This window comes from Schistocerca cancellata, chromosome 8 (assembly GCF_023864275.1).
Source record: "Schistocerca cancellata isolate TAMUIC-IGC-003103 chromosome 8, iqSchCanc2.1, whole genome shotgun sequence".
Lineage (NCBI taxonomy): Eukaryota > Metazoa > Arthropoda > Insecta > Orthoptera > Acrididae > Schistocerca > Schistocerca cancellata.
Genome location: NC_064633.1, coordinates 588,693,616 through 588,711,142, shown reverse-complemented (window position 1 = coordinate 588,711,142; position 17,527 = coordinate 588,693,616). Strand labels below are relative to the sequence as shown.

General features: G+C 42.0%; 1 protein-coding gene across 1 annotated transcript in view; it reads left to right on the top strand.

Annotated features, from left to right (window-relative positions):
* LOC126094833 (hemocyte protein-glutamine gamma-glutamyltransferase-like) overlaps window positions 1–17,527 on the top strand; it is a 369,792-nt gene that overhangs the window by 54,464 nt on the left and 297,801 nt on the right. The window lies entirely within an intron of this gene.

The following is a 17,527-nucleotide window of genomic DNA, read 5'->3' as shown; positions in this document are numbered from 1 at the left end:
ACAGAAGTAAAAATCAACGAAGTTGATCTGACTTCAGCACCACCACCACACAAAGAAATAAAAAAAATGTAACCGCCTTTCCTCATTTCTCTCTTGTTCCTTCTGCTGCATGCTGAATGTACGAATAACATCGCAGACAGGCTACAATCCTGTCTGACACCGTTTTCAACCATTGCTTCTCCTTCTTGTCCTTAGACTCTCATAAAAAATGTTTGGCTTCTGTATTAATTGTACACAGCTTCTCCCTTGATGAATTTTATCCCTGCTACCTTCATAGTTTCAAAGACTGTAGTCTACTCAACTCTACAACTCTAACCCTAACTCTAGAAATCCCATAAACATAGAGTTTCCAGCATTTTCTGTCTACTAAGATAAGCCATTGCGTCAGTCTTGCCTCTTGTGTTCCTTCGTTTCTATGGAACACAAATTGATCTTTTCTGTCATCGGCTTTTATCAGATTTTCAATTCTTCTGTAAATAATTCATGTAAGTACTTTCCAAGCATAACTTGTTTAACTTATGATTCCCCAGTTATCACACCTGACAGCATCGGCCTGATTTGGAATTCGAATTATTGCATTCTTCCTGTCTCATACATGTAGCATACGAAGAGGAATAGTTTTGTCATGCTACGTTGTCCAAAGTACCTTAATAATTTTGAGAGAAAGTCGTCTGCTCTAGGAGCCATGTTCAGATTTAATTTTTCAGAGCTACCGTAGATTACTCTCGTAATATGGCATTTCCTTTTCATCTTCATCTACTTCCTCTTCTCTTTCCGTAATAGAATTATACGGTGTCATAATTATATTCGGTAAGCAACGTCACAATTCTACCAACATCTTGCATAGGCGATAGAAAATTTACGAACCTCAATGACTGTAAATGGATGGTAAATGACAAATGCAAATATTAAAATAAAACCGAATGCGAATAGTCGTTTTGAAACGTCCCCTTAGAAAAATTAGTGAATTACTGTGCTGATAAACCTCTTACATTATTTGATTTTCAAACAGCTCATCAGAGCTGAACGTACTCAGACATTTCGCTCTTTACCTATTCTGATCAACACTAAACTGACACACAATATTTTTTTTGCGCAACGCAATCTGACTTTCAATAATCCCTACAAAAGAATGGCCTTGACTAACAAAAACCTATACCTTTCATGAATCACTTACCTCACAAAAATCTTCGTTACTCGAACTACTGCAATACAGCGAGTTGTTGTTGTCTTCAGTCCTGAGACTGGTTTGATGCAGCTCTCCATGCTACTCTATCCTGTGCAAGCTTCTTCATCTCCCAGTACCTAATGCAACCTACATCCTTCTGAATCTGCTTAGTGTATTCATCTCTTGGTCTCCCCCTACGATTTTTACCCTCCACGCTGCCCTCCAATACTAAATTGGTGATCCCTTGATGCCTCAGAATATATGTCCTATCAACCGATCCCTTCTTCTGGTCAAGTTGTGCCACAAACTTCTCTTCTCCCCAATCCTATTCAATACTTCCTCATTAGTTATGTGATCTACCTATCTAATCTTTAGCATTCTTCTGTAGCACCACATTTCGAAAGCTTCTATTCTCTTCTTGTCCAAACTATTTACCGTCCAGGTTTCACTTCCATATATGGCTACACTCCATACAAATACTTTCAGAAATGACTTCCTGACACTTAAATCTATACTCGATGTTAACAAATTTCTCTTCTTCAGAAACGCTTTCCTTGCCATTGCCAGTCTACATTTTATATCCTCTCTACTTCGACCATCATCAGTTATTTTGCTCCCCAAATAGCAAACCTCCTTTACTACTTTAATTGCCTCATTTCCTAATCTAATACCCTCAACATCACCCGACTTAATTCGACTACATTCCATTATCCTCGTTTTGCTTTTGTTGATGTTCATATTATATCCTCCCTTCAAGACACCATCCATTCCGTTCAACTGCTCTTCCAAGTACTTTGCTGTCTCTGACAGAATTACAATGTCATCAGCGAACCTCAAAGTTTCTATTTCTTCTCCATGGATTTTAATACCTACTCCGAATTTTTCTTTTGTTTCCTTTACTGCTTGCTCAATATACAGATTGAATAACATCGGGGAGAGGCTACAACCCTGTCTTACTCCCTTCCCAACCACTGCTTCCCTTTCATGTCCCTCGACTCTTATAACTGCCATCTGGTTTCTGTACAAATTGTAAATAGCCTTTCGCTCCCTTTATTTTACCCCTGCCAGCTTTAGAATTTGAAAGAGAGTATTCGCGTCAACATTGTCAAAAGCTTTCTCTAAGTCTACAAATGCTAGAAACGTAGGTTTGCCTTTGCTTAATCTTTCTTCTAAGATAAGTCGTAAGGTCAGTATCGCCTCACGTGTTCCAGTATTTCTACGGAATCCAAACTGATTTTCCCCGAGGTCGGCTTCTACTAGTTTTTCCATTCGTCTACAAAGAATTCGTGTTAGTATTTTGCAGTTGTGGCTTATTAAACTGATTGTTCGGTAATTTTCACATCTGTCAACACCTGCTTTCTTTGGGATTGGAATTATTATATTCTTCTTGAAGTCTGAGGGTATTTCGCCTGTTTCATACATCTTGCTCACCAGATGTTAGAGTTTTGTCAGGACTGGCTCTCCCAAGGCCGTCAGTAGTTCCAATGGAACGTTGTCTACTCCGGGGGCCTTGTTTCGACTCAGGTCTTTCAGTGCTCTGTCAAACTCTTCACGCAATATCGCATCTCCCATTTCATCTTCATCTACATCCTCTTTCATTTCCATAATATTGTCCTCAAGTACATCGCCCTTGTATAGACCCTCTATATACTCCTTCCACCTTTCTGCTTTCCCTTCTTAGCTTAGAACTGGGTTTCAATCTGAGCTCTTGATGTTCATACAAGTGGTTCTCTTATCTCCAAAGGTCTCTTTAATTTTCCTGTAAGCAGTATCTATCTTACCCCTAGTGAGATACGCCTCTACATCCTTACATTTGTCCTCTAGCCATCCCTGCTTAGCCATTTTGCACTTCCTGTCTATCTCATTTTTGAGACGTTTGTATTCCTTTTTGCCTGCTTCATTTACTGCATTTTTATATTTTCTCCTTTCATCAATTAAATTCAATATTCCTTCTGTTACCCAAGGATTTCCACTAGCCCTCGTCTTTTTACCTACTTGATCCTCTGCTGCCTTCACTACTTCATCCCTCAGAGCTACCCATTCTTCTTCTACTGTATTTCTTTCCCCCATTCCTGTCAATTGTTCCCTTATGCTCTCCCTGAAACTCTGTACAACCTCTGGTTCTTTCAGTTTATCCAGGCCCCATCTCCTTAAATTCCCACCTTTTTGCAGTTTCTTCAGTTTTAATCTACAGGTCATAACCAATAGATTGTGGTCAGAGTCCACATCTGCCCCTGGAAATGTCTTACAATTTAAAACCTGGTTCCTAAATCTCAGTCTTACCATTATATAATCTATCTGATACCTTTTAGTATCTCCAGGTTTCTTCCATGTATACAACCTTCTATCATGATTCTTGAACCAAGTGTTAGCTATGATTAAGTTGTGCTCTGTGCAAAATTCTACCAGGCGGCTTCCTCTTTCATTTCTTACCCCTAATCCATATTCACCTACTACGTTTCCTTCTCTCCCTTTTCCTACACTCGAATTCCAGTCATCCATGACTATTAAATTTTCGTCTCCCTTCACTATCTGAATAATTTCTTTTATTTCATCATACATTTCTTCAATTTCTTCGTCATCTGCAGAGCTAGTTGGCATATAAACTTGTACTACTGTAGTAGGTGTAGGCTTCGTATCTATCCTGGCCACAATAATGCGTCCACTATGCTGTTTGTAGTAGCTTACCCGCATTCCTATTTTCCTATTCATTATTAAAGCTACTCCTGCATTACCCCTATTTGACTTTGTGTTTATAACCCTGTAGTCACCTGACCAAAAGTCTTGTTCCTCCTGCCACCGAACTTCACTAATTCCCACTATATCTAACTTTAACCTATCCATTTCCATTTTTTAATTTTCTAACCTACCTGCCCGATTAAGGGATCTGACATTCCACGCTCCGATCCGTAGAGCGCCAGTTTTCTTTCTCCTGATAACGACATCCCCTTGAGTAGTCCCCGCCCGGAGATCCGAATGGGGGACTATTTTACCTCCGGAATATTTTACCCAAGAGGATGCCATCATCATTTAATCATACGGTAAAGCTGCATGCCCTCGGGAAAAATTACGGCCGTAGTTTCCCCTTGCTTTCAGCCTTTCGCAGTACCATCACAGCAAGGCCGTTTTGGTTAGTGTTACAAGGCCAGATCAGTCAATCATCCAGACTGTTGCCCCTGCAACTACTGAAAAGGCTGCTGCCCCTCTTCAGGAACCACACGTTTGTCTGGCCTCTCTGTACGGCTATCTGTATCGCTGAGGCACGCAAGCCTCCCCACCAACGGCAAGGTCTGTGGTTCATGGGGGGGGGGGGGGCAGCGCCACTACCGCCAGCTAAATAAAAGATTGTAACTACTGAAGGGACTATATATATATATTCAAAATCTTTCATTTGCTAACTACGGCTATCAGTAGTTAGTCCCTTCAGTAGTTACACACGTCCGCATCATCCGCTCTCAAAACTCCACTATCTCTCTCCCCACATCCACCACTGCTGGCGGCTCACCTCCAACTGCGCAGCGTTACGCGCTGTTAACATCCAGCTGCCCAACAATACAATAGCAAACATCAATGCAAACCAGCCACAGACTGCACACAGCACAGCCAGTGATTTTCATACAGAGCGCTACGTGGAGCTACCAACATAAAAACCTAAACAGCCTACTTACAGTTTTCGTATTTGTCTGCTGCTCCTAGTGAGAGGGAATCGTATCTATGTGATGGTTTAAGGTTGTACATCACGTACTTCGCAAAAAAGAAAAAAACAAAATGGAGTACGTAATGAAGTGAAAGCGAGTGAAATTATCCATTGACACTCTGGGTATCGGGAAGCGGGTGGACATCACGTGCTGTTAGTCATCTCCTCGGAGCATTCATATAAGGAAACGTCCATGTGATGAAGCGAGGACAGGTCTGTAACAGATGACATGGCGTCACTCCTGTGTTGTTGGCCGCACGGCTGCTACGGTCCCCAGGGTCAAGGCACAATGGTCGCCGCGCTGTTATTCACTGGTCTTAGCGCTGTCCTTGTTAATCTTGTCCATCTGCAAATATTACTGAAAAAAGATTTCTAACTCAAGATACGATCACCACAGCCGAGCACCGTTCAAATGATACACCTGACTTCTCGAGCGCTGGTTTCGTGGGATCGTTCAGCTCCTGCATAGCGTTTGGTATGACCTTCCCGAACCCGTCGATTTGATATTCACTCGGCACTCTTGGGCTCATGGACAACGCGAGCAGCGACATCGTGAAGCCGGCCGCGGTGGTCTCGCGGTTCTAGGCGCGCAGTCCGGAACCGCGCGACTGCTACGGTCGCAGGTTCGAATCCTGCCTCGGGCATGGATGTGTGTGATGTCCTTAGGTTAGTTAGGTTTAATTAGTTCTAAGTTCTAGGGGACTTATGACCACAGCTGTTAAGTCCCATAGTGCTCAGAGCCATTTGAACCATTTTTTGACATCGTGAAGGCCATGATCCAGCAGCTGTTAGATTCCGACACTGGCTGATAAGAAGTTTTTCATTTTTATACGAACGATAACACGACCTTATCTGAAACAAAAAAAATCCATTGAATTTTCTCAGTGAGTAGCATGCTTTGATTGTATACAGAATGCATCTACATCTACACCTACATCTACATTTATACTCCGCAAGCCACCCAACGGTGTGTGGCGGAGGGCATTTTACGTACCACTGTCACTACCTCACTTTCCTGTTCCAGTCGCGTATGGTTCGCGGGAAGAACGACTGCCGGAAAGCCTCCGTGCGCGCTCGGATCTCTCTAATATTACGTTCGTCATCTCCTCGGGGGAAGCAATATATTCGATACCTCATCCAGAAACGCACCCTCTCGAAACCTGGACAGCAAGCTACACCGCGATGCAGAGCGCCTCTCTTGCAGAGTCTGCCACTTGATTTTGCTAAACATCGCAGTAACGCTGTCACGCGTACCAAATAACCCTGTGACGAAACGCGCCGCTCTTCTTTGGATCTTCTCTATCTCCTCCGTCAACCCGACCTAGTACGGAATCCACACTGACGAGCAATACTCAAGTATTGATCGAACGAGTGTTTTGTAAGCCACCTCCTTTCTTGATGGACTACATTTTCTAAGGACTCTCCCAATGAATCTCAACCTAACATCCGCCTTACCAACAATTAATTTTATATGATCATTCCACTTCAAATCGTTCCGTACGCATATTCCCAGATATTTTACAGAAGTAACTGCTACAAGTATTTGTTCCGCTATCATATAATCATACAATAAATGATCCTTCTTTCTATGTATTAGCAATACTTTACATTTGTCTATGTTAAGGGTCAGTTGCCACTCCCCGCACCAAGCGCCTATCTGCTGCAGATCTTCCTGCATTTCGCGGCAATTTTCTAATGCTGCAACTTCTCTGTATACTACAGCATAATCCGCGAAAAGCCGCATGGAACTTCCGACATTATCTACTAGGTCATTTATATATAGGGGAACACGGGGCAGAACGGGATAGCGGGGCACAGTCGGAAATTGCTCTTTTCTAGACTGGACAGTGTTGCAACCTGTTGTATGGGCATGTAACTATTTCTCCGAATGGAAGGGAAGTGAGGGCAGCCATTCTGATTTAGTTTGAAGTGCGAGGTCTAAGTGAATTGCCGTCCGTCACGTTACTGTTTGCGTTGTTATAACGTTTGGTGAATTTCAACGCCAGGTAAGCTGTTAATTGTTAATTTTATACCCTAAAATGACACATTCCTTTAAAGTGCATGGCATTTGGTATACTTTAGTTATTTAATGCGTTTAAATACGTCAGTTATTACACTCCATAACAGTTGTTAACCTCAAAAGTGTTCTTGGGGCGGAACGGGACGGGGCAGAATGGGATAGCGTCCCGTTCTGCCCCGTCATATTTTGATGCAAGTAGAAAGCAAACCCAGCCTGGATGTTCATGGATGCCAGACTCTCCCAACCAGCTATGTTCTCCGAACAACTCAGCTTTCCAGATATCGCTCGAGGCTGTCATTCCAATCCCACTAATCTGTCAAAATGCTCGGCGGATTACAAGACGAAAAGGAAAAACCGTCCTATTAACAGATTCTCCTTATAAGAAGGAACTGCAGAATGCTGTCGCACGTAAAGTAGGCCTACAGAAAGGAGGAGGGTGCGCAAATATAAACAATGTCAGGACAGAGACGTCAGGTACAATGCTACTTAAGGCAAAAATATCAAACTGTGCACCCAAAAAAACCAAAACAGAGGACATCAAAGACCTTAAGAAAAATAAAATGAAGAATATGATGGAGAAGAGAGAATCAGAGAGAGAGGATGCTGAGTATCTCTACTTCTACTCCGTTTCTAATGAGGGCCGGGCCGCATGCCGGTGTGGACACACAATTCATGCGCTGGCATACACAGTGAAGATGAAGAGGAAATACTGATTTGTGACTATTGCCGTAAGGGCTGTTAGTTAGTGGTTTGGTGGTTATTAAGCATTGTACATTTTTCTGAATGACATTAAAATATTTTCTTATTTTGAAGAATGACTTTTTAATTGTTTAAATTACACATTCCTTAGTCTGAATTGCCTGTTATACAACATTTTGTTACAGTTTAATACGATATTCGTAATTCAAATTCAACGTTTATGCAATAACACTGTTCGATATGGGTTCTAGTAGATGCTTTCCAAATGTGGTGCTACTGAAGAATGCTGAAAATTACATGGGTGGATCACATAACTAATGAGGAGGTATTGAATAGAATTGGGAAGAAGAGGAGTTTGTGGCACAACTTGACAAGAAGAAGGGACCGGTTGGTAGGACATGCTCTGAGGCATCAAGGGATCACAAATATAGCATTGGAGGGCAGCGTCGAGGGTAAAAATCGTAGAGGGAGACCAAGAGCAGATTCAGAAGGATGTAGATTGCAGTAAGTACTGGGAGATGAAGAAGCTTGCACAGGATAGAGTAACATTGAGAGCTGCATCAAACCAGTCTCAGGACTGAAGACAACAACAACATAAAATAAGGGAACACAAGGAAACATTTCTTAAAGTGATAAAAAAAAACTTCTTGTGGTGTAACCTAATGTACCTTATTTTAAAATCACTTAAAACAATCCATTTTGCATTTTTTATGATTTTTCAAAGAAAGTCTTGCATATTTCCCGTTCCGCCCCACTCACAGGGCAGAATGGGATAAGAGTATTTTTTGTTAAATTACACTGTTCTACAAAAAAAAACTTTCTTTTTCGGTTTCTGATAAAAAGTATTGTGATCCTAGTTGTATTTTGAGTCTGAATTGAAAACTGTTTTTGGTTTTTTTCTGTCAAGGATAGTTTATGAGTAATCACAATTTTATTTATCGTTTCAGTTTCTAATTTAGTGCAGCAAACGTGAGGTGAAATACGACAAACAAATGCACAGCTTTGTGATGTTATAAGTTCATCACATTAATGGAGGATGGGATCAAACATATAACACAGTAACCTTTGTGTATACACTTTGAACCATTTATTTGACATGAGAAATTACAGAAAATTGACAAACAATGAGCCACTGCCTTGTAATGCACATCACTTTTTTCTCTTGTATTGTGAATCTTTCTTCTCTCGAATGATATTGCAGCAATAATCTGCTAACATAGAAGGTACCCACTTCCCTTCATAGCGCCTTTCTATGGTAGAGATGTCTTTATGGAATCTTTCCCCATGTTCATCCGATACGTCACTACAACTCTCTGTGAAGTAGTCCAGATGAGAGTCCATCATATGTGCCTTCAAAGGCATATTGCACCCCAAATCCTGATATGCTTTGATCATATCCTTCACCATTGCTTTGTAGTTAGTAGCTCTTCTTCTTCCGTCACCATCTTGAAACAGTCCCACGCGGTTATTTCTTTATCAGTTAAACATGCTTCGAAATTTGCATCTTTCTGCAGCTCCCTGATTTGTGGGCCCACAAATACACCTTCCTTTATTTTTGGTGGCTAGATATGGAAACCCACAGCCTGTTGGATCCATGGCCTTCACGAATTGTTTCATCAGGCCAAGTTTGATGTGAAGCGGTGGAAGTAGTATATATTCAGGAGCTACCAGACTTTCACGTTGTACATTCTTTTCGCCAACTTTCCATCTTCGCCTAGGCCATTTCTTTTTCACGTAGTGAGAATTTCAGTATCGACTATCCCACTCGCAAAGAAAACAGGCATACTTTATGTAGCCTTGTTGCGTTCCCAGTACCATAGCAATTACATTGAAATCTGCACATATTTTCCATTTGTGTTGATTGTATTTTAATGAATTTAGCATCCTTTGTACGAATTCTTAATTCTCTTTTGTCAAACTAGCGTAAGCTACTGGAACAGAGAGTAATTTATTTCCGTTATAGAGCAAAACATCCTTCAGACTTGTTTTCGATGCATCTATGAAAAGTCTCCACTCCTGCGAAATATAAGTGACGTTCAGCACTTTCATCAGGCCAGCAACGTCATTGCAAAATGTCAGTGCTTCGTCAGTTGAAAAATAAGAAATAAAGGCATGTTCTCTGTGCCTGAACACACTGATTTTAGTACTTTGGTGCAGTAGATTATACTCTTGTAATCTTGAACCAAGCAGCTGCGTCCTTTGTTTACTTAGTCCTAGACCACGTACTAAATCATTTAAATCTGCCTGTGTTAACAAACGTGGCGATGACTCACTGGTGCAGTGATATAAAGAATCATCATCTGTGATTTCTTCAGTACTACTTATTTCATTGTCACTCGGAATTTGACGTCGAGCTCTTGAAGATACTAGAAGGTTGTCGGAATGCTGCACTGGCATTCTCGCTGAAGGCAGATCTGGGTAAACAATGTGCCTCTTCGACTTTTTGTTTGTAAAACCCTGAATTTTTGTTACACAGAAATAACAATCAGTAATATGGCCCTTAGGCTCCCTCCACACCATGGGAACAGCAAACAACGCCACATTCTCTTTACCTTTCCACCACTGAATTAGTTTGCAGTAACATGTAGCACAACAGAAATGTGGTGACCATTCTTTATCTTGCTCTCCTACCTCTACTCCAAAGTAATGTTTGTATGCTTTCTTTATGACTGAAGAAATTTTCTTCCTATTGCTGGCAAAAGTGAACTTCCCACAGATGTTCTAATGGAATGTTGTCTACACCGGAGGCCTTGTTTCGACTCAGGTCTTTCAGTGCTCTGTCAAACTCTTCACGCAGTATCGTATCTCCCATTTCATCTTCATCTACATCCTCTTCCATTTCCATGATACTGTCCTCAAGAATATCACCCTTGTATAGACCCTCTATATACTCCTTGCACCTTTCTGCTTTCCCTTCTTAGCTTAGAATTGGGTTTCCATCTGAGCTCTTGATATTCATGCAAGTAGTTCTCTTTTCTCCAAAGGTCTCTCTAATTTTTCTATAGGCAGTATCTACCTCAGCCCTAGTGATATGCGCCTCTACATCCTTACATTTGTCCTCTAGCCATCCCTGCTTAGCCATTTTACACTTCCTGTCGATCTCATTTTTGAGACATTTGTATTCCTTTTTGCCTGCTTCATTTACTGCATTTTTATATTTTCTTCTTTCATCAATTAAATTCAATATCTCTTCTGTTACCCAAGGATTTCTACTATCCCTCGTCTTTTTAAGTACTTGATCCTCTGCTGTCTTCACTACTTCATCCCTCAAAGCTACCCATTCATCTTCCACTGTATTTCTTTCCGCCATTCCTGTCAATTGTTCCCTTATGCTCTCCCTGAAACTCTGTACAACCTCTGGTTTAGTCAGTTTATCCAGGTCCCATCTCCTTAAATTCCCACCTTATTTTATAGAAATTGTTAAACATTAACTATTCCATTCCGCCTCGAGTTCCCCTATTGTGAAAAGCAAAGGTCCCATAACACTCCCTTGTGGCACACCAGAGGTTACTTTAACGTCTGTAGACGTCTCTGCATTGAGAACAGCATGCTGTGTTCTGTTTGCTTTGCTAGAAACTCTTCAATCCAGCCACAAAGCTGGTCTGATATTCCGTACGCTCTTAGTTTGTTTATCAGGCGACAGTGCGAAACTGCATCGAACGCCTTCCGGAAGTCAAGGAAAATTGCATCTACCTGGGAGCCTGTATCTAATATTTTCTGGGTCTCATGAACAAATAAAGCGAGTTGGGTCTCACACGATCGCTGTTTCCGGAATCCATTTTTATTTCCTACAGAGTAGATTCTGGGTTTCCAGAAATGACATGATACACGAGCAAAAAACATGTTCTAAAATGCTAAAACAGATCGATGTTAGAGATATAGGCCTATAGTTTTGCGCGTCTGCTGGACGACCCTTCTTGAAAACTGGAACTACCTGTGCTCTTTTCCTATCATTTGGAACCTTCCGTTCTTCTAGAGACTTGCGGTACACGGCTGTCAGAAGGGGGGCAAGTTCTTTCGCGTACTCTGTGTAGAATCGAATTGGTCTCCAGTCAGGTCCAGTGGACTTTCCTCTGTTGAGTGATTCCAGTTGCTTTCCTATTCCTTGGACACTTATTTCGATGTCAGCCATTTTTCGTTTGTGCGAGGATTTAGAGAAGGAACTGCAGTGCTGTCTTCCTCTGTGAAACAGCTTTGGAAGAAGGTGTTTAGTATTTCAGCTTTACGCGTGTCATCCTCTGTTTCAATGCCATTATCATCCCAGAGTGTCTGGATATGCTGTTTCGATCCGCTTACTGATTTAACGTAAACCAGAACTTTATAGGATTTCCTGTCAAGTCGGTACACAGAATTTTGCTTTCGAATTCACTGAATGCTTCACGCATAGATAGCCCTCCTTACGCTAACTTTGACATCGTTTAGCTTCTGTTTGTCTGAGAGGTTTTGGCTGCGTTTAAACTTGCAGTGAAGCTCTCTTTGCTTTCGCATTAGTTTCCTAACTTTGTTGTTGAACCACGGTGGGTTTTTCCCGTCCCTCAGTGTTTTACTCGGCACGTACCTGTCTAAAGCGCATTTTACGATTGCCTTGAACTTTTTCCAGGTGGTGTTCCTGCCAGCTACTGTGTTGCTTTGTGCAGGCGTACTGTAACGCTGATCTACGTCTACATCCACATCTACGTGATGCCCTGCAGTTCACACTTAAGTGCCTGGCAGAGGGTTCATCGAATCATTTTCATATTACTTCTCCGCCCTTCCTCTTTCGAACAGCGAGCGGGAGAAATCAACACTTACATCTCTCCATGTGACCTCTGATTTCTCTTATTTTATTACGATGATCAATTCTCGCCATGTACGTGGGTGTCAACAGAATATTTTCGCATTCTTAAGAGGAAATTGGAGACAGATATTTCGTAAAAAGATCTCGCTGCAACGAAACAGGGCTTTGTTGTAGTAACTGCCACACCAACTCGCGCATCATATCCGTGGCACTCCCTCCCCTATTTCGCAGTAATACACAACGAACTCCCCTTCTTTGAACCTGTTCCATGTCCTCCATTAATCCTACGTGATGCGGGTCCCATATCGCGCAGCAGTACTCCAGAAGAGGTCGGACAAACTTAGAGTAAGCAGTGTCCTTAGTAGAACTGTTGTTCTGCCAATACATCGCAGTCTTTGTTTCGCCTTACCCCCAATATTACTTATGCGATCGTTCCGGTCGAAGTTCTTCATAACTAAAATTCCTTGTTATTTAGTCCAAATCGTGTAAACGTTATTTCACTAATTCCTTTTAGTACTCATGTAGATGAACTCCTTCATTATTTAGGGTCATCTTCCACTTTTCGCACCATACACACATTTTATCAATCATTTTGCAGTTGGTTTCCATGTTGTGATGACTCTACAATACAACAGATAACAGCACCATCTGCAAACAATTCAAGACGGCTGCTCAGATTCTTTCCTAAGTAGTTTACGTAAATCAGTAAAAGCAGAGGGCATATAACATATCCTAGAGGAACACCATGTATCACGTCTGTTTTACTTTATGACTTTTCCGTCTATTACTGTGACCTTTCTGACAGGAAATCGGGAATCCAGTCCCACAAGTGAGACGATTGTCCGTCGCCACGCAGTTTCATTAGGAACCGCTTGTGAGGAGGGCTGTCAAAAGCCATCTCAAAATCTAGACTTACGAAATAATGGTGAGATCACCTGTCGATAGGACTCATTACTTCACGACAATAAACGGCCAGTGGCGTTGTAAGTATGCAATTTTTTGAATCCATGCTGACTATTTGTCAATAGATCGTTTTCTTCAATCCAGTTCAGAAGAATTTGTGTCCTCATGCATGAAGTACACTTTGTGTTTTCGCATGTTCTTGCAGTTTTACAGGTGAGCAGCGTATTATTCCAAGATACGACAAAGTGGCATATCTTGTACTTTTGGCCTTTACGCAGTAATCCTCTCAACCAGGCTGCATTCACCACTCTTTTACCTCCACGGCTAGGCAGATCCAAACTAGATTCAACAGTTCATTGATTGTACACGACAGCAAAGCAGCGCTTACATAGGGTTATTATTTACACGTTTTTCTAAACTACTCTGAGAGTGTAGATTCACGCTACTGGCAAATTTCTAATCAGTGACATTAAACGTTTTGATGTATAACGAGTGTCGTTAAGCAAGATTACGATACATAAATGTCTTCAACATTTCGGGGCCCTGTCAGCAATTGTATAAATATTAATTTTAATTTTGATAATGAACAGCCTCAGATGCACCGTTTACCTAGAAATTTACCTAGGTTTCAGTCGGAATAACCCAACCTTCTTCAGAATAACAGTATCTATCGTTTGTCCATAGTGGACATCGTCAAGCTAAAACTACAAATCCATAGATTATCGTCAGACTGTAAAGTTCCAGTACAGCACTCGAGGCTGCCGCATCGAGGTCGCGAAGTGGCGCCGAGGCAGTTTCAGATACGTTTTTGCAGTCTGTACGATAATTTATGGATTTGTAGTTTTAGTTTGACGACGTCCACTATGGAAAAACGGTACATACTGTTATTCTGTAGAAGGTTGGGTTATCCCGACTGAAACCTAGGTAAATTTCTAGGTAAACAGTGCAACTGAGGCTGTTCATTATTAAAATTACGCCGGCCGCGGTTGTCTAGTGGTTCTAGGCGCGCAGTCCGGAAGCGCGGGACCGCTACGGTCGCAGGTTCGAATCCTGCCTCGGGCATGGATGTGTGTGATGTCCTTAGGTTAGTTAGGTTTCAGTAGTTCTAAGTTCTAGGGGAGTGATGACCACAGCAGTTGAGTCCCATAGTGCTCAGAGCCATTTGAACCCATTAAAATTACGATAACTTTTTGCCTCAAACCGCTGAAAAGATACAACGCACAGCTGCTTGTTGCTACGTATCTTACATCTAGCTAAACTGAATATAGGTGAGTATCGACCGGCAATTAAACATTTTTATTTACAGACGTTAACCGCGGGTCGTTAGGATGAATTATACTGTTTCCAGTTTGTATTACTGCTACCAGAACGTTTATCACTGCGGTGGTGCTCCATTCGCAGGCCAGCCCGCGTACAACATTTACTTTGGTAGCGTTTTTATGTGCTTCTGTCAAGAAGTGAACAACAGTTGTTTCATTGTCTTTCTTGAGCACCGTTTGCTAATCTTTCAAATAGTCTGCGTACCTTTCAAACGCTAGTGTTATGTGGCCTGACTTTGCACAGTACTACTCCACTTCTTGGAGTCAGCAGCAGCCAATGCCATAGAGGGCAGAAATTATCCACAATATCCACACTAAATGAACGAAAGTATTCGGACACCTGTTGGTGAACATTAATATCGTATGTGTCCACCATTCTCCTTTATGACGACTTGAACTCTGCTTCGGATGCTTTCAGTGAGTTGTCTCAGTGTCAAGGGAAGGGGGGGAGGGGGAGGAGGGGGTCGCAGCGCACACTTCCTCAACAGCCCAAACTGGAGAAGGTCATGATGTTGCACCCTGGGGATTGGAGCGAAGATTACAACGTTCTCATCGACGTTGTGACTCATCCAAAAAGCGTGGTATTCTGTTCAGATCGCGACTCAGGACAGGCCAGTCAATAACGGGATGTTATCGTTCACAAAGGAATGACTCGCGGATGCTGATTTGCGACAGGTTGCGCTGCCACGCTAATACAAACAACCATCGTCTCCCAACTGTTTCTCTACAGTGGGCAGTACACAATTATGTGAAATGCATTCATGTTGTTGTTGTGGTCTTTACATTTTTACATTTGAAATTTCATCACTTTTCCACTTACTATTGGCTGCGTTTGTTGCTATAGGTACACTCTTCTTCATAAGTTAAGAGAGATTCTTCGATGAATTTTGTACAGCATTCGAATCATACTTACAAGTGTACGAAATTCTAGAATTTTCCAAATATATTAAAAACTGTGGTAAAAATTGAGATAATTAACTACAAAATACTAGATTTTCTAAACATGAACTCTGAAATTTAACAGTTCATTCATTTCTTCATAAATAAATTCTAAAGTTTGATACACCTGTAAGTATGGTTTGTAGGCTGTGCAAAATTCATCGAAGAATCTCTCTTATTTATGAAGAAAATTGTACCTATAGCAACAAATGCAGCCAATATTAAGTGAAAAAATGATGAAATTTCACAAGTAAAAAAATGTATTTTGTCATGTTTTTGAACTTCCAATGATATGAGTGTAAATCCTGAATCCTTCCTGGTCATGCTGAAAAACTTTTATGAATTTATTTGTAAAAATATAGACAGTGGAAATTAAAAGGTCCTGTGGTGCCTCTCCTGCTACAAGCCGGCCCGTTTGGCGTCCTACCCCACTTAAGGGCGATGCCACCACTTGTGGACTTCTCTGTCGGCACTACACCTGGTGTCAAGTAACATCACACAGGCATTCCCCAAACTCAGATCCTTCCATCATCGGGCATCCTCAGGATGCTGCGTAATTCATCACTCCATATCACTCGTTTCCACTCACCCACTGTCGACTGATGTCGCTCTTTACAGCACCTCAAGCCTCCCTCAGCACTGAGTACATAAATCTGCGGCATACGAGGAGCAGCTCCGCAGTTGTCCCTGTTCTTTTTAACCCCATACACAGCGCCATTTTGGTAGCCGGATTGCTGGTAGCCGTTTGTAACTCACGAGTGATTCCTGCCGCTTGTTTCTGGCAATCTTTTTAATTCCAACATTCTGCAATGTTCGACGGCCGCTGTCCCTCAGAGCATGAAGTTGCCTAGCCTTGGATTAGCTGTAGTATTTCCCTCACTTTTCCACTTCATAATCAGATCACCAGCGGTCTATTTCGCTACTTAGGTAGCTTTATAAGGGCTGCTTTTCCTGATTCCCTACTGAGAATACGATACTCCGTGCCTCCTTTTATACAGGTGTTACAAAAAGGTACGGCCAAACTTTCAGGAAACATTCCTCACACGCAAAGAAAGAAAATATGTTATGTGGACATGTGTCCGGAAACGCTTACTTTCCGTGTTAGAGCTCACTTCATTACTTCTCTTCAAATCACATTAATCATGGAATGGAAACACACAGGAACAGAACGTACCAGCGTGACTTCAAACACTTTGTTACACGAAATGAAAAAAATGTCCTCCGTTAGCGAGGATACATGTATCCACCCTCCGTCGCATGGAATCGCTGATGCGCTGATGCAGCCCTGGAGAATGGCGTATTGTAGCACAGCCGTCCACAATTCGAGCACGAAGAGTCTCTACATTTGGTACCGGGGTTGCGCAGACAAGAGCTTTCAAATGCCCCCATAAATGAAAGTCAAGGGGGTTGAGGTCAGGAGAACGTGGAGGCCATGGAGTTGGTCCGCCTCTACCAATCCATCTGTCACCGAATCTGTTGTTGAGAAGCGTACGAACACTTCGACTGAAATGTGCAGGAGCTCCATCGTGCATGAACCACATGTCGTGTCGTACTTGTAAAGGCACATGTTCTAGCAGCACAGGTAGAGTATCCCGTATGAAATCATGATAACGTGCTCCATTGAGCGTAGGTGGAAGAACATGGGGCCCAATCAAGACATCACCAACAATGCCTGCCCAAATGTTCACAGAAAATCTGTGTTGATGAATTGATTGCACAACTGCGCGCGGATTCTCGTCAGCCCACACATGTTGATTGTGAAAATTTAGAATTTGATCACGTTGGAATGAAGCCTCATCCGTAAAGAGAACATTTGCACTGAAATGTGGATTGACACATTGATGGATGAACCATTCGCAGACGTGTACCCGTGGAGGCCAATCAGCTGCTGATAGTGCCTGCACACGCTGTACATGGTACGGAAACAACTGGTTCTCCAGTAGCACTCTCCATATAGTGACGTTGTCAACGTTACCTTGAACAGCAGCAACTTCTCTGACGCTGA